This window comes from Lynx rufus, unplaced genomic scaffold, assembly GCF_022079265.1.
Source record: "Lynx rufus isolate CCGP_SWC_20201006 ecotype Redwood Valley unplaced genomic scaffold, mLynRuf1.p SCAF_4, whole genome shotgun sequence".
NCBI classification, from domain to species: domain Eukaryota; kingdom Metazoa; phylum Chordata; class Mammalia; order Carnivora; family Felidae; genus Lynx; species Lynx rufus.
In genome coordinates, this window is record NW_025814856.1 from 170,282,772 (window position 1) to 170,304,622 (window position 21,851).

Below are 21,851 nucleotides of genomic sequence, written 5' to 3' on the forward strand. Positions count from 1 at the left end.
GGGGAACACTATTGTGCTGCTGGTGGTAATGCAAACTGATAAACTTTTTTGGAAAACAGTGTGGAGGTTCATCAAAAAATTAAAAATAGAGCTACCCTATAATCCAGCATTTGTACTACTATGTATTTGTCCAAAGGATATAAAAATGCTGGTTTGAAAGGGCACATGCACCCCAATGTTTATAGCAGCACTGTCGACAATAGCCAAAGTATGGAAAGAGCCCAAATGTCCATTGACTGATGAATGGTTAAAGAAGATGGTTAAAGAAGATGTATAAGTCAGTCAGAGAAAGATAAATATCATGATTTCACTCATATGTGGAATTTAAGAAACAAAACAGATGAGCATAGGGGAAGGGAAGGCAAAATAAGATAAAAACAGAGAGAGAGGCAAACCATAAGAGACTCCTAAATATAGAGAACAAACTGAGGGTTTCTGGTGGGGAGGTGGGTGGGGGGATGGGTTAAATGGGTGATGGGCATTGAGGAAGGCATTTGTTGAGATGAGCACTGGGTGTTGTTATATGTAAGTGATCAATCACTAAATTCTACCCCTGAAATCAATACTATACTATATGTTAACTAACTCTGATTTAAATAAAATAAAAAACAGAAATAGGCATAGAATTCGAATAAAAATTTCTCCAGAGAAAATAGACAAATGGCCAAGAAACACAAGAGGAAGATGCTCGATATCACTAGTTCCTAGAGAAATGAAAATCAAAACCACAAGAGATACTTCCTTAAAACCCAGAAAATACAAGTGTTGGCAAGGATATGGGGAAATTCAAACTCTAGAGGGATGTGAAATGGTGTAGGTGCTGTGAGAAGTGGTATGGCAGTTCCTCAAAACATTAAATATAGAATTACTGTATGACTCAGCAATTCCACTTCCGGTTGCATAGCTTAAAGAAGTGGAAGCCTGGACTTGAGCAGATATTTGCACACACCTGTTTGTAGCAGCACTATTCACAATAGCCAAAAGGTGGAAGCAACTCATGTGTTCATCAATGGATGAAAGAATAAACATGTAAGATATGCATATGATGGAATATTTTCAGGCTTTAAAAGGAAAGACAATCTGTCACATTGATTGTCGCCTCGAAGACATTATGCTAAATGAAATGAGGCAGTCAGAAAAGAATAATTATTGTGTGATCCATCTTACATGTTCCTAGAGGCCTCAAATTCATAAAGACAAAAATGATGGTTTATAAGAGCTGGGGAAGGAAATGCGAGTTTTATAATGGGGACAGATTCTCAGCTGGGGAAAATGAAAAGCATTTGGGAGATGGACAGTAGTGATGGTTGTACAAAAATGTGAATATATTTAATACAACAGAACATCTACATATGAAAATGGTTAAGATGGTTGGCACAAAAATGGACACATAGATCAATGGAAAAGAATAGAGAACCCAGAAATGGACCCACAAACCTATGGCCAACTAATCTTTTTTTTTTAATATGAAATTTATGGTCAAATTGGTTTCCATACAACACCCAGTGCTCATCCCAAAAGGTGCCCTCCTCAATACCCATCACCCACCCTCCCCTCCCTCCCACCCCCATCAACCCTCAGTTTTTAAGAGTCTCTTATGCTTTGGCTCTCTTCCTTTCTAACCTCTTTTTATTTTTTTTCTTCCCCTCCCCCCATGGACTTCTGTTAAGTTTCTTAGGATCCACATAAGAGTGAAAACATATGTTATCTGTCTTTCTCTGTATGGCTTATTTCACTTAGCATAACACTCTCCGGTTCCATCCACATTGCTACAAAGGGCCATATTTCATTCTTTCTCATTGCCATGTAGTACTCCATTGTGTATAAATCACAATTTCTTTATCCATTCATCAGCTGATGGACATTTAGGCTCTTTCCATAATTTGGCTATTGTTGAGAGTGCTGCTATAAACATTGGGGTACAAGTGCCCCTATGCATCAGTACTCCCGTATCCCTTGGGTAAATTCCTAGCAGTGCTACTGCTGGGTCATAGGGTAGGTCTATTTTTAATTTTTCGAGGAACCTCCACACTGTTTTCCAGAGCGGCTGCACCAGTGTGCATTCCCACCAACAGTGCAAGAGGGTTCCCGTTTCTCCACATCCTCTCCAGCATCTATAGTCTCCTGATTTGTTCATTTTGGCCAAACTGACTGGTGTGAGGTGATATCTGAGTGTGGTTTTGATTTGTAGTTCCCTGATGAGGAGCGACATTGAGCATCTTTTCATGTACCTGTTGGCCATCTGGATGTCTTCTTTAGAGAAGTGTCTATTCGTGTTTTCTGCCCATTTCTTCACTGGATTATTTGTTTTTTGGGTGTGGAGTTTGGTGAGCTCTTTATAGATTTTGGACACTAGCCCTTTGTCCGATATGTCATTTGCAAATATCTTTTCCCATTCCGTTGGTTGCCTTTTAGTTTTGTTGGTTGTTTCCTTTGCTGTGCAGAAGTTTTTATCTTCATGAGGTCCCAATAGTTCATTTTTGCTTTTAATTCCCTTGCCTTTGGGGATGTGTCAAGTAAGAAATTGCTGCGGCTGAGGTCAGAGAGGTCTTTTCCTGCTTTCTCCTCTAGTGTTTTGATGGTTTCCTGTCTCACATTCAGGTCCTTCATCCATTTTGAGTTAATTTTTGTGAATGGTGTAAGAAAGTGGTCTAGTTTCATTCTTCTGCATGTTGCTGTCCAGTTCTCCCAGCACCATTTGTTAAAGAGACTGTCTTTTTTCCATTGGATGTTCTTTCCTGCTTTGTCAAAGATTGGTTGGCCATACGTTTGTGGGTCTAGTTCTGGGGCTTCTCTTCTATTCCATTGGTCTATGTGTCTGTTTTTGTGCCAATACCATGCTGTCTTGATGATTACAGCTTTGTAGTAGAGGCTAAAGTCTGGGATTGTGATGCCTCCCGCTTTGGTCTTCTTTAATATTACTTTGGTTATTCGGGGTCTTTTGTGGTTCCATACAAATTTAGGATTGCTTGTTCTAGCTTCGAGAAGAATGGTGGTGCAATTTTGGTTGGGATTGCATTGAATATATAGATAGCTTTAGGTAGTATTGACATTTTAACAATATTTATTCTTCCAACCCATGAGCACGGAATGTGTTTCCATTTCTTTATATCTTCTTCAATTTCCTTCATAAGCTTTCTATAGTTTTCAGCATACAGATCTTGTACATCTTTGGTTAGATTTATTCCTAGGTATTTTATGCTTCTTGGTGCAATTGTGAATGGGATCAGTTTCTGTATTTGTCTTTCTGTTGCTTCATTATTAGTGTATAAGAATGCAACTGATTTCTGTACATTGATTTTGTATCCTGCAACTTTGCTGAATTCATGTATCAGTTCTAGCAGACTTTTGGTGGAGTCTATCGGATTTTCCATGTATAATATCATGTCATCTGCAAAAAGTGAAAGCTTGACTTCATCTTTGCCAATTTTGATGCCTTTGATTTCCTTTTGTTGTCTGATTGCTGATGCTAGCACTTCCAACACTGTGTTAAACAACAGCAGTGAGAGTGGACATCCCTGTCGTGTTCCTGATCTCAGGGGGAAAGCTCTGTTTTTCCCCATTGAGGATGATATTAGCTGTGGGCTTTTCATAAATGGCTTTTATGATGTTTAAGTATGTTCCTTCTACCCTGACTTTCTCGAGGGTTTTTATTAAGAAAGTATGCTGAATTTTGTCAAATGCTTTTTCTGCATCGATTGACAGGATCATATGGTTCTTATCTTTTCTTTTATTAATGTGATGTATCACGTTGATTGATTTGCAAATGTTGAACCAGCCCTGCATCCCAGGAATGAATCCCACTTGATCATGGTGAATAATTCTTTTTATAAGCTGTTGAATTCGATTTGCTAGTATCTTATTGAGAATTTTTGCATCCATATTCATCAGGGATATTGGCCTGTAGTTCTCTTTTTTTACTGGGTCTCTGTCTGGTTTAGGAATCAAAGTAATACTGGCTTCATAGAATGAGTCTGGAAGTTTTCCTTGCCTTTCTATTTTTTGGAATAGCTTGAGAAGGATAGGTATTATCTCTGCTTTAAATGTCTGGTAGAATTCCCCAGGGAAACCATCTGGTCCTGGACTCTTATTTGTTGGGAGATTTTTGATAACTGATTCAATTTCTTCGCTGGTTATGGGTGTGTTCAAGCTTTCTATTTCCTCCTGTCTGGGTTTTGGAAGTGTGTGGGTGTTTAGGAATTTGTCCATTTCTTCCAGGTTGTCCAGTTTGTTGACATATAATTTTTCATAGTATTCCCTGATAATTTCTTGTATTTCTGAGGGATTGGTTGTAATAATTCCATTTTCACTCATGATTTTTATCTATTTGGGTCATCTCCCTTTTCTTTTTGAGAAGCATGGCTACAGGTTTATCAGTTTTGTTTATTTTTTCAAAAAACCAACTCTTGGTTTCATTGATCTGCTCTACAGTTTTTTTAGATTCTATATTGTTTATTTCTGTTCTGATCTTTATTATTTCTCTTCTTCTGCTGGGTTTGGGGTGTCTTTGCTGCTCTGCTTCTATTTCCTTTAGGTGTGCTGTTAGACTTTGTATTTGGGATTTTTCTTGTTTCTTGAGATAGGCCTGGATTGCAATGTATTTTCCCCTCAGGACTGCCTTTGCTGCATCCCAAAGCATTTGGATTGTTGTATTTTCATTTTCGTTTGTTTCCATATATTTTTAAATTTCTTCTCTAATTGCCTGGTTGACCCATTCGTTCTTTAGTACAGTGTTCTTTAACCTCCATGCTTTTGGAGGTTTCCAGACTTTTTCCTGTGGTTGATTTCAAGCTTCATAGCATTGTGGTCTGAAAGTATGCATGGTATGATCTCAATTCTTGTATACTTATGAAGGGCTGATTTGTGACCCAGTATGTGACCTATCTTGGAGAATGTTCCATGTGCACTTGAGAAGAAAGTATATTCTGTTGCTTTGGGATGCAGAGTTCTAAATATATCTGTCAAGTCCATCTGATCCAATGTATTATTCAGGGCCCTTGTTTCTTTATTGACCGTGTGTCTAGATGATCTATCCATTTCTGTAAGTGGAATGTTAAAGTCCCCTGCAATTACCACATTCTTATCAATAAGGTTGCTTATGTTTGTGAGTAATTGTTTTATATATTTGGGGCTCCCATATTCGGCGCATAGACATTTATAATTGTTAGCTCTTCTTGATGGATAGACCCTGTAATTATTATATAATGTCCTTCTTCATCTCTTGTTACAGCCTTTAATTTAAAGTCTAGTTTGTCTGATATAAGTATGGCTACTCCAGCTTTCTTTTGCCTTCCAGTAGCATGATAAATAGTTCTCCATCCCCTCACTCTCAATCTAAAGGTGTCCTCAGGTCTAAGATGAGTCTCTTGTAGACAGCAAATAGATGGGTCTTGTTTTTTTTATCCATTCTGATACCCTATGTCTTTTGGTTGGCACATTTAGTCCATTTACATTCAGTGTTATTATAGAAAGATATGGGTTTAGAGTCATTGTGACGTCTGTGGGTTTCATGCTTATAGCGATGTCTCTGGTACTTTGTCTCACATGATCCCCCTTAGGATCTCTTGTAGGGCTGGTTTAGTGGTGACGAATTCCTTCAGTTTTTGTTTGTTTGGGAAGACCTTTATCTCTCCTTCTATTCTAAATTACAGACTTGTTGGATAAAGGATTCTCGGCTGCATATTTTTTCTGTTCAACACATTGAAGATTTCCTGCCATTCCTTTCTGGCCTGCCAAGTTTCAGTAGAGAGATCAGTCACGAGTCTTTTGGGTCTCCCTTTATATGTTAGAGCACGTTTATCCCTAGCTGCTTTCAGAATTTTCTCTTTATCCTTGTATATTGCCAGTTTCACTATGATATGTTGTGCAGAAGATCGATTCAAATTACGTCTGAAGGGAGTTCTCTGTGCCTCTTGGATTTCAATGCCTTTTTCCTTCCCCAGATCAGGGAAGTTCTCAGCTATTATTTCTTCAAGTATACCTTCAGCACCTTTCCCTTTCTCTTCCTCCTCTGGAATACCAATTATGTGTAGATTATTTCTCTTTAGTGCATCACTTAGTTCTCTAATTTTGCCCTCATACTCCTGGATTTTTTTATCTCTCTTTTTCTCAGCTTCTTCTTTTTCCATAATTTTATCTTCTAGTTCACCTATTCTCTCCTCTGCCTCTTCAATCCGAGCTGTGGTCATCTCCATTTTATTTTGCATCTCATTAATAGCATTTTTTAGCTCCTTCTGGCTGTTCCTGAGTCCCTTGATCTCTGTAGCAATAGATCCTCTGCTGTCCTTTATACTGTTTTCAAGCCCAGTGATTAATTTTATGACTATTATTCTAAATTCACTTTCTGTTACATTGTTTAAATCATTTTTGATCAGTTCGTTAGCTGTCGTTATTTCCTGGAGGTTTTTTTGAGGGGAATTCTTCAGTTTTATCATTTTGGATAGTCCCTGGAGTGGTGCAGAACTGCGGGGCACTTCCTCTGTACTGTCTTGAATAACTTGCATTGGTGGGCGGGGCTGCAGTCAGACCTGATGTCTGCCCCCAGCCCACTGCTGGGGTCACAGTCAGACTGGTGTGTACCTTCTCTTCCCCTCTCCTAGGGGTGGGATTCACTGTGGGGTGGTTTGGCCTGTCTGGGCTACTTGCACATTGCCAGGCTGGTGCTGGGGATCTGGCGTATTAGCTGGGGTGGATTGGCAAGGTGCACAGGGGCGGGAGGGGCAGGCTCAGCTCACTTATCCTTTGGTGATCCGCTTTGAGAGGGGCCCTGCGGCAGCGGGAGGGAATCAGACCTCCCAGAGGGATGGATCCACAGAAGCACAGCGTTCGGTGTTTGCGTGGTGCAAGCAAGTTCCCTGGCAGGAACTGGTTCCCTTTGGGATTTTGGCTGGGGGATGGGTGAGGGAGATGGCGCTGGTGGGCGCCTTTGTTCCCCTCCAAGCTGCGCTCTGTTGTCCGGGGCTCAACAACTCTCCCTCCTGTTGTCCTCCGGCCCTCCCGCTCTCTGAGCAGAGCTGTTAACTTATAACCTTCCAGATGTTAAGTCCCGCTTGCTGTCCGAACACACTCCATCTGGCCCCTCCCCTTTTGCAAGCCAGACTCAGGGGCTCTGCTTTGCCGGCGGGCTGCCCCTCTGCCCTGGCTCCCTCCCGCCAGTCCATGTAGCGCGCACTGCCTCTCCGCCCTTCCTACCCTCTTCCGTGGACCTCTTGTCTATACTTGGCTCTGGAGAATCCATTCTGCTAGTCTTCTGGCAATTTTCTGGGTTATTTAGGCAGGTGTGGGTGGAATCTAAGTGATCCACAGGACGGGGTGAGCTCAGTGTCCTCCTACCCCGCCATCTTCTCAGAAGCCCCAAGAGACTCTTAAATATGGAGAACAGACAGAGTTACTGAAGGGGTTGTGGGAAGGGGGATGGGCTAAATGGGTAAGGGCCATTAAGGAATCTACTCCTGAAATCGTTGGTGCACTATATGCTAACTAATTTGGATGTAAATTTAAAAAAATAAATTAAAAAAATAAAATGGTTAAGATGCTGAATTTTGTGTTATGTATATTTTACCCCCCTCCACACACAAAGGATAAAACATGGGATCCTATAAGCCATATCAGGTGAGGTTAAGGGTGAGAGTACGAAGCTGAACAATTCTCCTCAGAAGACAAACTGTGGTTTATTAAGAAAATATTCATAGGACTTTTGGTAAAATCAGGTGAGGCTGGGACACAGTGTAAGAGAGAGAGAGAGAGAGAGAGGTCATGATACAGAGTTACACTGCTCCATACAAGTGAGACAAACATGCTGTCTCCAGACGGAAACTTACTCTTATGTAAACTGGTTTTTGGTTTTTGGCTGCCTTCCTTGACTTGTACCCTTGGAAATAGGTCAGATTGGGGCCCAAAGATTTAAGAAAGAGGGGGGAGGAGAAGTCTCCAGAGAAGCGGGTGTTTCCAGGACCTGGAGAGCCCAGTTCTTGTTGTTAGTGTTGCCTGGGAATGAAGGCAAGTAGGGTATGTCTTCATGATGAAAGGGAGGCAGTGGGGAGAAGGCCGCAAGCTAGCAGGGCTGGGCTGAGCCTTTCAGGGAGGGTCATGGCTAAGTATTGGCTTAGGACAGACAATAGATCAATAGGACAGAGTAGGAAGTCCAGAAATAGATACACACATATATGGTCAATGTGTTTTCAAAAAAGCATGAGAAAATTTTAACAAAGAATGTCTTTTCAGTAAGTACTGCTGGAACAATGGAATAGCCGCATGGGAAAAGAGCCTGAACCTCGATCTTACCTCACTCTATGCACAAAAACGTAACACAAGATGGATTTTATATCTAAACATAAAATCTTAAACTCTAAACCTTCTGGAAGAAAACATAGGGAGAGCTTTCTGAACTTGAGATATGCAAACATTTCCCTAAACATGAAACAAAGTCAAAACAAAACAAGAATTAAAAAACCCTTACCAACCACAGAAGTAAAATGAACTGAACTTCACGAAAATCAACAATTTGTACTCATAAAAATGCACCTTTAAGAAAATGAAAAAATAAGCTATGAACTGGAAGAAAATATTTTCAATACATATAACTGGCAAATACTCCAAAATATACAAGAATCTTCCATGAATCATTAAGAAAAAGACAGTCCAGTGAAAAATGGGGGAAAACTTCACGTGACAACTTGCACATCATCATTAGTTATCAGGGAAAAAGTACAATGGAAATCATAACGAGATATCATTTCACACCCACTAGAATAAATAATAACTTAAAAGTCAAACATTACCTGTTTGAAGATTAGTGACCATCTAGAACTTTGAGTCACTCTTGGAGTAAGGGTGGTGGTTTCCTATAAAGTTAAATAGACTTACCCTATGACTTAGAAACTCCACTCCTTGTACTGAGCAAAGAGATATGAAAAGCTATGTCCACAAAAAGACTGGTATAGAATTTTAAACCATTTATTCATAATAGCCCCAAGCTGTAATCAGCTCAAATGTCCATCAACAACAACAATAACCAAAAACTGTGGTATTGTCATACTACAGTAATAATACTCAGCAATTAGAAGGGATGAGCTACCAAGAGAGGAAACCCCCTGGATGACTCTCATGGACACTATACATTTTTACTGTTGTTGCTTATACAGGTGTATACAGCTGTCAAAACTCATTGACTCTACTCCTATGATCTTCACATTCTACTGTATATACCTACAAATCCTAAGAATTCCAATTATCAACTGTTTAAAAGATACACACTTTAAAGTACAAAGGGAAATATAGTTAAATTAAAGAATAAGAAAAGATATACTATGCAAATCTAACAAAAAGAAACCTAGGCTTGGGGTGCCTGGGTGGCTCAGTTGGTTAAGTGTCCAACTTCAGCTCAAGGTCATGATCTCACGGTTTGTGAGTTCGAGCCCCGCGTTGTGCTCTGTGCTGACAGCTCAGAGCCTGGAGCTGCTTTGGATTCTGTATCTTCCCCTCTCTCTGCCCCTCCTCTGCTCATATTCTGTGTCTCTCTGTCTCTCAATAATAAATAAACGTTAAAAAAATTATAAAAAAAAGAAACCTAGGCTAGCTATATTAGTATCTGACATAGTAGACTTTGATACAAGGACTGTTTTAAAATATGAAGACATTTTGCATAATGATAAAAGGGTCAATTCACCAATAAGACATAAAAATCTTGCAAATAATAATATAAGTTTAAAATTATTTAAAAAATGTTACAGAATTCAAAGGAGAAGTATGTAATCTACAACCACACTCTATTAATATATTTATATAGAAGGGTGAAAAAATTTGAACAACACTATTAATCATTTTAACTTATTTAAATGTAGTGCACATAGCAGCTGCGGAAAACACATTCTTCTCAAGTATGTGGAATGTTCATAAAGATAGAACATATATTGAGCCATAAAACAAGTCTCAATAAATTTAAAAAATTTCCTGACTCAATTTTCTTCTTCTGTTGTTGTCATCTTGACAACCAGAAACATTGTACCTAATTGAGAAGGTCAGAGAGTTTAAACCAATAGTCCTGAAGCAAGCAGAAAATCACAACTGTGTTAAGTCCTGTATGCATGTGACAAGGTTTACAATGGGGGAGAGAGCTGGTTCAGTGATAGAAGCAGGGAGAAGGGCACAGCACAGCAGAGACAAGCACAGGTGGATCGTGCAGGGTTTTGTTGTTCGTGTTAGGAAGTTCGAATTTTATCTGATACACACAGTGGGTGCAGTAAGATGTTAAGCACAGAAGGGGCATGAACTTTCATTTTAAAAATTGCTCTGGCTACAATATAGAGAAAGGTGATATAACAAGAACAGATGTGGTAGAACACTTAGTAGGTTCCACAGTTCAGGAACCACATTTTCAAAGGGAGTTGCCTGCCTTCATTCCTCCCCAGGGTGGGAATGGCTGCTGCTCTGGAGGTGACTTGGGCTGGATATTGCAGATGGAACAACACCTAAAGGAGAATAAGACCAAAGGGGTCAGTGCCCCTAAGGGGCTGTACTGAGCCAAACATCCCCATGGTCTGGGTGGTTTGTGCAGGAGAGATAAACTTCTGTCTATCACTGGAGACTTGGGTCTCAGCACTGCAGCAGCTAGGGACCCCAGAAGATGAGAATAATTTGCAATGAGAGGTATTATAGGAACAGCACTTATACGCTGATAGAGCGCCTGAACTCTGTTTTGCTTCTCTCTGCTTTGTTTTGAAATCTTGGGACTTTACAAGTGTAGACTGAGTGGAAATGTGAGTGCTAGTGAAGTGATACAACACGCTTTGAAGGGGTGGACGATCAAGCTAATTACTCACGGAAAACTTCTGTTATTATTGCAAAAGTATCAGCAAGAAAGAAAACAAAAATCATAATATAAAGTCATTCACTCTCAAGAGCTGCCTTGTGAAACATATAACAAATATCCTGTAAAATCTTACTTTTCTTTTGTTTTCAAAGCGGAAGAATGTATAAGAACACCTGAAGCTAACATGCAGAGTGACAGGAGATTAAAATGCAGAAACCATGAAGTCTTCTTTTATAATACTGAATTTAATTGTAAAGGCTGGAGCTGCCGAGTAACTGGGGAAACATTTATCAAGCTTGCTGCCAAAGCCGTGGTGAAACCGTGATGCAGGACAAACAGAGCACAACTGATAAGGTGTCTCTGTTAAATAACATATTTGCAGGAAAATTATGAGTATGACCAGCAGCAACTTTTCCAAGTAGGACAAAGATAACATAATTCCCTGAAAACTGATGAAGTCATGGGGCGCCTGGGTGGCTCAGTTGGTTAAGCTTCCAACTTCAGCTCGGGTCATGATCTCACAGTTCGTGGGTTCAAGTCTCACATTGGGCTCTGTGCTGACAGCTCAGAGCCTGGAGCTTGCTTCCAATTCTCTCTCTCTCTCTCTGCCCCTCCCCTGCTTTCACTCTGTCTCCCTTTCTCTCATAACTAAATAAACATGAAAAAAATTTTAAATTATGAAGTCACTGAACTTATGAACTCAGCTAATCCTTTGGTGTTTGCTAGCTATGAACTGAATAAAGACTGTGAAGACATTTTGCAACCGCAAAATTCTGACAAATTGTACAATTGGAGAAGAGATTTTCGAATATATAGGCAACTTCCTGGCATTAATGATAGATTGGAGTAGAACATAGACTAGAAATGAGGCATTGGGATGAGATCAGATGGGCTAAAGCCACATTAGCCAGCCCCAGAGCAGACATTCCATGCAGTCAGTCCATCACACTGGAAACAAAATCTACTTGCTGGTATGTTCGACAGAGAGGTTCTTGACACTTTAGAGAGGCACAACATTGTTAATCATGTTAAGTACTTGCTCAGCTTGCTGGAGTATGGCATTGACTATAATCAGACTCTATGTAAGAAGGAATCACTTAGGCTTTTCATATGGAAAAGTCCTCAAATCCATTTGTTATGAGAAAATTACAAAATATTTCTTAACAAAACCTTCCGTCATTGGGATTATCTGTAAGTTTAGGACCAGTAGAGGACCTTACAAATACATTTACTAATAAGAACAACCTAATTTTACCCTTACAAGTAAAATGCCAACTCCCAGTGTTGGTTGGTACTAATACACAGTTGCTTAACTGATAAAACGCTATATCTTCGTCTTAAAGTAACTAATGTCAAGGTGGACATCATTTCTTACCAACTGAGGTCCGTGCTCACTGAGGAATTGAGTTTTGTGCGTGCATTTGAAAAAATCTGTTTCTTACTGTATTTGGTGTTGTTTGAAAGTTTAAAGTTAATGGTATTTGGCTTTTTAAATATTTATTTTTAAGGGGCTCCTGGGTGGCTCAGTGGGTTAAGCGTCCGACTCTTGGTTTCGGCATAGGTCATGATCTCAGTTCATGAAATCAAGCCCTGTGTGGGGCTCCATGCTGACAGTGCAGAGCCTGCTTGGGATTCTTTCTCTTCCTCTCTCTGCCTCTCCCCGACTCGTGCTCTCTCTATCTCTCAAAATAAGTGAAATACACTTATAAATAAATAAATACTTTAAAAATTCACTGTAATAAAAACAAGTGATGCTTCTTTTCCATTGGTATAAGATACTTGGCCTGGTAAAAGTAAAGTACCATCCAGTCATCAGTGTAAAGGACTGCTATTTTTCATGTATAATCTACCAATTTCTCCATAATTATGCTTGAGAAATATGTTACAATTCCGTAGGTATTCTTTTCTTATTTTTTTTTAATGTTTATTTATTTTTGAGACAGAGAGAGACACAGCATTAGCAGGGAAGGGGCAGAGAGAGAGGGAGACACAGAATGTGAAGCAGGCTCCAGGCTCTGAGCTGTCAGCACACAGCCCAACGCGGGGCTCGAACTCACGAACTGTGAGATCATGACCTGAGCCGAAGTCGGACGCTTAACCGACTGAGCCACCCAGGTGCCCCAAGGTATTCTTTTCTTATTAAAGTCTCATAATAATCTTGGAAGTGTTTTGATAATTAAAATAACCATTAAACAGAATGTCACTTAATAGCCAGTTATTTTTCCATATTTCCGATCACTTTTATTTATCAACATTACCCTTTTAGAAAAATTGGAAGTCAAAAAGTTTAAATTGCTCAAGGTCACACAGCTAGGGAAAATCAGAGCCAATATTTTACTCCAGGTCTTTCTGAGTCCAGAATACATGTGCTTATATGCTATACTATAGTTTCATTCCTTTAAATAAGTTAGGAAATATGGTAAATCAGATATTCCAAATATCTTTCTGCTACAAAATACCTAGAAATGTGGGGTACACTACCACATATGTCATTTAACATGAATTGCTGAACTCATAAGGAATAATGAAAACCTCTAGAGGCTAAACATAAGTAGGAAGCAAAATAAAAAAATACTAAGTAAAGTTTTAAACCATTATTGTCCTGAAGTTACTTGTGATTATGAGAATTTTAATAATTCTTAATAGTAATGCTTGAAATAGAAAACAAGCCTTGAGTCCAAAACACATGGTGAATGGGACCCACCTCCTACCAACCCCCAAGGTACTTAAAATAGGTTTCCAGATTGGTGAAGTCCTGGAGTGGCTGGCAGAATAAACACCAGTTCTTTTTACAGGAGAGTATTTTCAATCCAGGCATCTGAATTAGCCAAATATGAATTTTCAGTCAAAAACTGTCAAACATTTGAGGAAACCTGACACCATGAATGAACAACAGAAGAGACAAAATAGACCAGAATTAAATGCCTGTAATTTAAGATACTAGAATGATCAATTTCAGACCATTTAGCTGAAATACCCAAGAACCTTAAATAAAAAAAGGAGAATTTAGAAATAAAACTAAAAAATAAGGGAATATCAAAAAATGGCCAAAAGTTCTAAAGAACAAACCAAACTTCTAGAAATTAGATAAGTAGATGATAGATAGATAGACAGATAGATGATAGATAGATAGAAAGAATAAAGCAAAAAAGGCCACAAACAGATTGAAGAATATTTTTTAAAGAACTAAAAAGGACATTAGTAAACTATGGGATACATCTGAAGAAATTACCCAGAATTGCACATGAACAGAAATGGAGAGAAAATATAAGCGAGAGGTTAAGAAGTATGGAAAACAGATCAAGAAGATCCAACATATAGTTAAATTGGAATTCCTACAGAAGATAATACAGATAATGGGGGTAAGCGGGAAGAGGTGTTGCTAAAAATTCCCCAGACTTAATGAAATATACGAACCATTACATTTATTCAATTCTGTCTCCAGAAATCACAATATGCCCTAGCAGGGTAAACGAAGAGGAAATCTGTACTGAGACATGTTGTAGGAAAAGTTGTAGGAAAAGAATGCCAGAGACAAAGAGGCTGTATTAAAACTAGCTAAAGGAAAAAAGGTTACCCACAAAGGTATGAAATTGGCCAGCGGCAGATCTCAATAGCAATACCAACTGAGCAGAATAACTGGAAAATAACCTCGATGAACTCAGAGAAAATACCTGTCAACCTAGAATCATACTCCCCTTTCAATCATCACTACTCTCCTTCCAAAAACAAGGGTGACCTGAAGATATTTTTAGATCAACAAAACAAAAGATTGCTTTGGGTAGTACAGACATTTTAATAATATTTGTCCTTCCAATCCATGAGCAAGGGATGTTTTTCCACTTCTTTGCGTCTTCTTCAATTTCGTTCATAAAATTTCTATACCTACAACCCAGCAACTGCACTACTACATGTTTATCCAAAGGATACAAAAATGTTGATTAGAAGGGCACATGAGCCCCAATGTTTATAGCAGCACTATCAACAATAGCCAAAGTATGGAAAGAGCCCAAATGTCCAACGACTGATGAATGGATAAAGAAGATGTGGTATATGTATACAACGGAGTATCACTTGGCAATCAAAAGGAATGAAATCTTGCCATTTGCAACCGTGTAGATGGAACTAGAGTGTATTATGCTAAGCAAAATAAGGCGGTCAGAGAAAGACAAATACCATATAATTTCACTCATGTGGAATTTAAGAAACACAACAGATGAACATGGGGGAGGGAAGGAAAAATAAGATAAAAACAGAGAGAGAGGCAAACCCTAAAAGACCCTTAAATACAGAGAACAAGCTGAGGGTTGCTGGAGTTTTTGTGAAGATTAGAGTTAATACACAGAAAGCATTTTACATCAATAACTAGCTCTTAATCAGTATTCAAGAATGTAACTATCATAACTTGTAAGCAAAGAAATTGACTTACACTTAAGTAAATCTAAACCAGCCCTAACTTTACAGAACAGTAATGTCTTATTGGGGGTTAAAAAAAATAACAGAATTAAAATTACAGACAAAAATAATATGGATGAATTTCTAAGCATATTCTAGGAGAATGTATTTGCCATTTAGTTATAAGGTTATCACATGCAAAAATGTATACATGCTTAGTAAAAGTCTAAATGGATCGAAAAATTATTAATATAAAGTTCAAGATGAAGTGTTACCTCCAGTGAGGAGATAAGAGAATGCGATTAAAGATGTTTACGTTAAGGACCTCCACTGTTTTCGTAATATTTAATTTCTTAAGTTGTGGGAACAGTTATGAACTGTATCACACCCTACATCTTTTGTATGTTTTAATATTTCACAATAGATTTAGAAATTCATTGACCAGTGTTACTAATTGCCTTGCCATTCTCCCTTGATTACAATAAGCCTTATCATTTCTTGGTCATTTTTCACTGGAGCAATTTCTGTTCTATCAATATCATATAAATGGCTTTGGCTTAGTTTCCATAGCTTGGAGATTTTTTTTTAAGTTTATTTATTTATTTTGGGTGGGGGGACAGGCAGAGAGAGAGGGAGGGACAGACTCTCAAGCAGCTCCCTACTGTCATCACAGAGTCCGATGTGAGGCTCGAACCCACAAACTGTGAGATCCATGACCTGAGCTGAAATCGAGTCGGACCCTTACCGACAGAGCCATCCAGGTGGCACAAAGTTTTCATAGCTTCGTACCTGTTTCTTTTCAGCTGGGTTGTAACAACAACATAAAAAAATTGTTTATGTTTAGAGTCCGCTGATGCAGGTTTATATATATATCTATTCATTTGCATCTTTATGGGCTCTAGGATGTTAGGAAGTATTTTTCATTGTCATTATTCAACACTTTTCAAAAGTACATTTTAAATACTTTCTGTGTGCCAGGTATTGAGATAAAATAGGGAACAAGACAAGCAAATTTCCTGCTCTAATGGGAGATTCGGAAAAGTAAAATGGTTATTTTCCTCAAAGCATCCAGGATGCCAGTATACTCTAGTGCTCTCCAAAAACAATCTACAAAAACTTAAGAGCATGATTTTGATGTTACGTCAGGTCAATAGTTCATCCAGTTCAGCATTTTGATTTTATTGGTTTCCCTATAAGACAAACGATAGACAAATAATCTTATAAAAATTTTGAAGGCTAGCTTTGTTTAGTAAACACCCTAGATTCCTTTACTATTCTACTAGGAATCTACCATTCATAAATGTATTCAAGTTTTATTTGGAGTCTGTATATATTAGCACGTGATTCCTCTTGAAGTGATTTATTTGACAGGTTAACGATCCTTATGTCTTTGTCTTCCCTAACAGGTCCCTTTCTAACTTGAAGGCATGAGTGGAGAAACGAAAAGAGAATTCCCAATTACCTCTTCTAACCCTCCACTGAGGTGCTGAGCTGTGATGGTTTCTCCAGCCAAACATTTGCTCAGCTGGCCTGCTCAGATTGGTCCCCAAACGAGGCTGCGTCCTGGACATTTGGCAACAATTTGTCTCAGTTCTCTCTCCACACTGCAGAATTTCTCCAAGGGCTGGTCCACACCAGCAGCATCCCCAGGATTACTTGGGGAATTAGCCTTGTCAGGCCCCACCTCAGACCTACTGAATCAGAAACTCAAAGAGTGTTTTCCTGGTAGTTTGCATTTTAACTCGTCCTCCAAGTGATTCTGAAGCACACTCAAGTTTGAGAACTGCAGAGTGGTAACCATTTCTGCAAAAATATTCTAAAGGATGAAGGTCTCAGAGAAGGAGGCACTGATTGTTAGTGGAGAGTTTTCACCCTTGCATCAGGAATCAGTTCTGGGTACAATAATGAATAAAGGTGATCCTCATAGGAGTTGGTCAGAGTAACAGCAATGAGGCAGGAGAGAGGTGTCTAGGTGCCCAGTGACTCTTCAGTTATTCAGCAATATTTTATTAACCCAACCCCATGTGTGGTCACCTGTTTGCTCTTATTTTCATCTCTATACTGTTTTCTAGGTCTTAAAAATATCCTTACAAAGTGGGTTACGTAAGGATCCATCCTGGCACCTTGTTTTGCCTGATGGTTTTCTGCATGGAGGATACTGTTCTGTTTCTTCTGTCTATTGGCTCAAATTTGCTAGCTCTCCTGAGTCCCCAGAGAACTCCTCTAGTGATTATTATAGGGACCACATTGCTCATCCTTATTTAACCATTTAATTACGTTTTAAACTCTTTTAACATGTTGTTTTCAAATCTAATTTACTTAAAAGTGTCTGTTATGATGTCATGTGCCTCATAGCATCCACTAACAGAAGACTTCATTAAGAGCAAAATTCGAGAATGGATGTAATCAAGGCTCCATTTTGATGTCTGGCACTGATAAAACAAAACAAAACAAAACAAAACAAAAAAACACAGTGAACTCTCCTAGAAAGAAAGCAAAACTTCATGAAACTGTCAGGACCAGCCCCATTTCCTGAGCTAAAGGCTATGCTTTGTATGCAGCAGGGAGTACTCGACCTCCACTCTTAGTGGGATTTGGAATGAAGGTTGACTTTGGCCTTGAATAATTTATTTTATTTAAAACATTTTTTAAATGTTTATTTATTTTTGAGAGAAGCTCAGAGCATGAGTGGGGGGGGGGGGGGGCAGAGAGAGAGGGAGACAGAATCGGAAGCAGGCTCCAGGTATGGAGCAGCCCGATGTGGCACTCGAACCCATGAACTGTGAGATCAAGCCGAAGTCGGATGCCCAGCCAACTGAGCCACACAGGCTCCCTGCCCTTGAAGAATTTAAAGAACTCAGGAGTCTTCCTTAGTTGACTCAGAACCAAGCCAAAGAATCTTTACAACTAGTCCTGTTAAGACCTTGTCTGATGCTAGCAGCTTTGTTTTGGGGTCAAATCTTCACCTCTATGGAAGCTGGGTCTATGCCTCTGGTCTGGGTCCTGAGTCACATCTTCAGAACCTTCTTGGCTTCCCTGCCAGGAGGTTCAGGCCTGCCTCATCTCAGTGACTATGCTCCTGCTGCTGGTACTATGTGTACCTGGGACTCTCTGAGGCTTTCTGCCAACCTTTATCTCTACTCACCTTCCTACTGAAACACCTAGGTTTCTGATTACCTCTCTGCTTTTCCTGACCAGACCTCCCCTCATCACCTGCCAAAGGCACCACCACACCCTGATTCTGTGTCAACAGGAGCCTAACCCTTCACACCAGGCTGCAGTTCATTTCTAACTCCTGTGCAAGACTGTGTCAAGTGCACACTTTTCTGAAAGACTTATAAAGAGCTGAGCTTTATAAGACATTGAGCTTTCTAGCATTAATATATGATCCTCTCCTCTAGCTCCATAAAAAGAAATATAATCTCTGTCCCGGCTAGGGCAAAGACACTCTGAGGATAGCCAGGCAAGGCCTATTGGCCTTTTGTCCATTCAGGAAATGAGAACTGACTGAGGAGGGCAAAAGGGAGTAGTGAATGCAGCTGTGCCCACTTGGGAAGCTGGACCTGACAGTCAGTCTTCCTGGGAATGTGTCATGAAAACGTTCATGACACATGAACACATGCTACATGGAAACGTTCCTCAGTGTCCATGCATAACAGCTAAGTAGGTACCCTACAGACATTGGTGGTTTAAAATCATGTAGGATTTTACACTGTAAATATTTATGATTACTTAATACAGAATAATGGTTAATATTTAGGCATATTATGAATCTTATTTTAGAAAGTTTTGGAGAAACAAAAACATCCTGGGGAGATTTGGAGTGGGCAAGACCAGGAGTAATGGGGTGTTTGCAGCTTTATAATGGGTCCCTCAGGCTCCCTCTTAGGTTTTGTTTTTTAACTTAATAAGTTTGACATGTTACACTTTGTAAACTTAAGGTGTTCAGCTTATCACTTTGATACATTTATATACTGCCAGTATATACATGTAATATGATAAAGTAATATGACTGCCATTGAAGAAGTGTTTCCCACATTATATAATTTTAGTACAGTGCTGCTGACTATATCATTATAATGTGCATTAGGTCTCTGTGTACTTAGTTTGCATCCATTATCCCCTCACTCCCCATCCCCTGGTAGCTACCATTTTACTCTCCATTATTTTTCACAGGTTTAACTTTTTTTAGATTCTACATATAAGTAATATCAGTACCTATCTGTCTTTCTCTGCCTGACATAGCTCACTTGACATAATGTGCTTAAGTCCATCCATGTTGTTGCAAATGGCAGGGTATCTTCCCTTCTCGTGGCTGAATACTATTCCTCTGTGTGTATGTACCACATCTTTTTTACCCACTTATCTGCTGATGGATATTTGGGTTTTTCCATATTTTGGCTATTGTGAATAATGTTGCAAAAAACATGGGGGTGCATAGATTTTGTCAAAATTCTGTTTTTATTTCCCTTGGGCATATAGCCAGAAGCAATGTTGGATCATACAGTAGTACTATTTTCCATTTTTAAAGGAAACTTCATATTATTTTCCATAGTGGTTGGACCCATGCACGTTCCTGCCAACAGTGTATCAAGAGTTCCCTCATCACCACATCCTTGCCACCACCTGTTGCCTCTTGTTCTCTTAATGCAATTCTTTAAAAAAATTTTTTTAATGTTTATTTATTCTTGAGAGAGAGAGAGACAGAGAGAGAGAACAAGCAGGGGAGGGGCAGAGAAAGAGGGAGACACAGAATCCGAAGCAGGCACCAGGGTCTGAGCTGTCAGCACAGAGCCCGACGCGGGGCTCAAACCCATGAACCCCAAGATCATGACCTGAGCCCAAGTCAGATGCTTAACCTACTGAGCCACCCAGGTGCCCCTGCCTTTTGTTTTCTTAATGATAGTCATTCCACAGGTGTGAGATGATGTCTCAGTGTGGTTTTGATTTGTGTTTCCCTGATAATTAGTGACGTAGAGCATCTTTTCATGTGCCTGTTCACCATTTTGCTGTCTTCTATAGAAAAATGTCTTTTTAGTTCTTCTGCTCATTTTTAAATTGGATTATCTGGATTTTATTGCTGTTGATGTTGTCGTTAAGTTATGTTAGTTCTTTATATATTTTGGGTGTTAACCTCTTATCTGAAATATGGTTTGCAAAAACTTTCTGCCGTTCTGTAGGCTGTTGGTTCATTTTATTAAGTTCTTATAATGGGTTAGTCAAAAGGAGCAAAAGCAGGAGTGGCGGTCAGTCCCTCAGGTTTTTGCGAGGACAGCACTCGCGATGACACCATCTGTAGTTCCTTATCACCTGCTGATCACGTGGGGGAAATGATGCCCTGACTAAATCTGACACTAGTCAGTTTCAAAACAGCCTGTGCGCGACTCAGTGGTTGGAATACAGATGACACAGCTGGTGGCATAGGGGCCTTTCCCTTCTCCAGTCCAGCTTGATGTCATGGTGATGCGGTTGCGGCTAGCTGCCCTCCAAGGAGAGACACACCCTCCAGCTAAGGATGCTTCAGGCCATAGGTTATGCACACTGATCTTCACCCTCAGGCTTGTAACATGGAAAAGACAAAGACTTACCTGAGAATGGCTTCTCTACCACCCATTTCCCAGCTAAAACAGGCTCTTGAACCATCAGGATGGCTGCTGAATTTCTAGAACTGTTCTGGAGTTGGTGTCACTGAAAGAGTCTCAGTGACTTCCAAGGGATTTTTAACTAGCTCTGCAGAGAGAAGTGTCAGGGGTTTCTGTTGAGCCACTAGAGCCTGTGATGCCTGACTTGTAGGTACCTGGGGACTGGGGCCACACTGCAGATTTCCTCCTAGGGTCGCGTACCAGACTTTGAATTTAGCCCTTCGTGAGCATGATTTGTTTGACCAACCAAAATGTTTCCATTTCCACTTTGTCCATGTGTTTCAAAAATAGAGAAATGTCCACTCAGACAAACTTCAAGTAAACAAACTGCTGGGTGTCATGTAAACTGTAGTTACTCCTGGAATTTCTACTGGTTTGAGATGGAAAGAATGAGGTGCTTCATTTCTGTGGAATTTGAGCTTAACATGGATTTAAGCCTCTAGTGCTGTGCAAAAGCCATGGGAGCCAAACTCAGGAAATTGTCCTGCACCTCCTTCTATAACAACACTATGCTCTCTGAGTCGCATTCCTTTGTTGACCATCAGATTGCTAACATTCCAGAAGGGAAGCCCTTTCTTAGCCATCTTTGTATTCCTAACTCGTTGCTTGGCACACCATCAACTCAGCAAATCTTTGAGTTCATTAATTAAAGGGTGACTAAATCGTCAGGTGGTGGCCACACTCCAGAGATATTTAAGGATGTGCTTGAGACCTTTCTAAGTCTTCTTTTTAAGGAGTATATTCTATCGTGTCTATCCACATCCCATGACCCTAGAAAACTTTTGTTGGTTTTTGAGAACAGCTGACCACTTCTCACTAAGCAACCCAGATTCAACCTGGTCCTATTTTCCAGGCTGTGACGGTAATACATTACAGATTGTGATCTCAATTGGAAAGATGCCAATTTTAGCGAAATAAATCTACTTCTTCAGAAACTTGAGCTTTGGCTCTGAAAGGTATTTTGGCCCAAATCTTTATATTGCTTAGGCATTAGAAATTTTGGC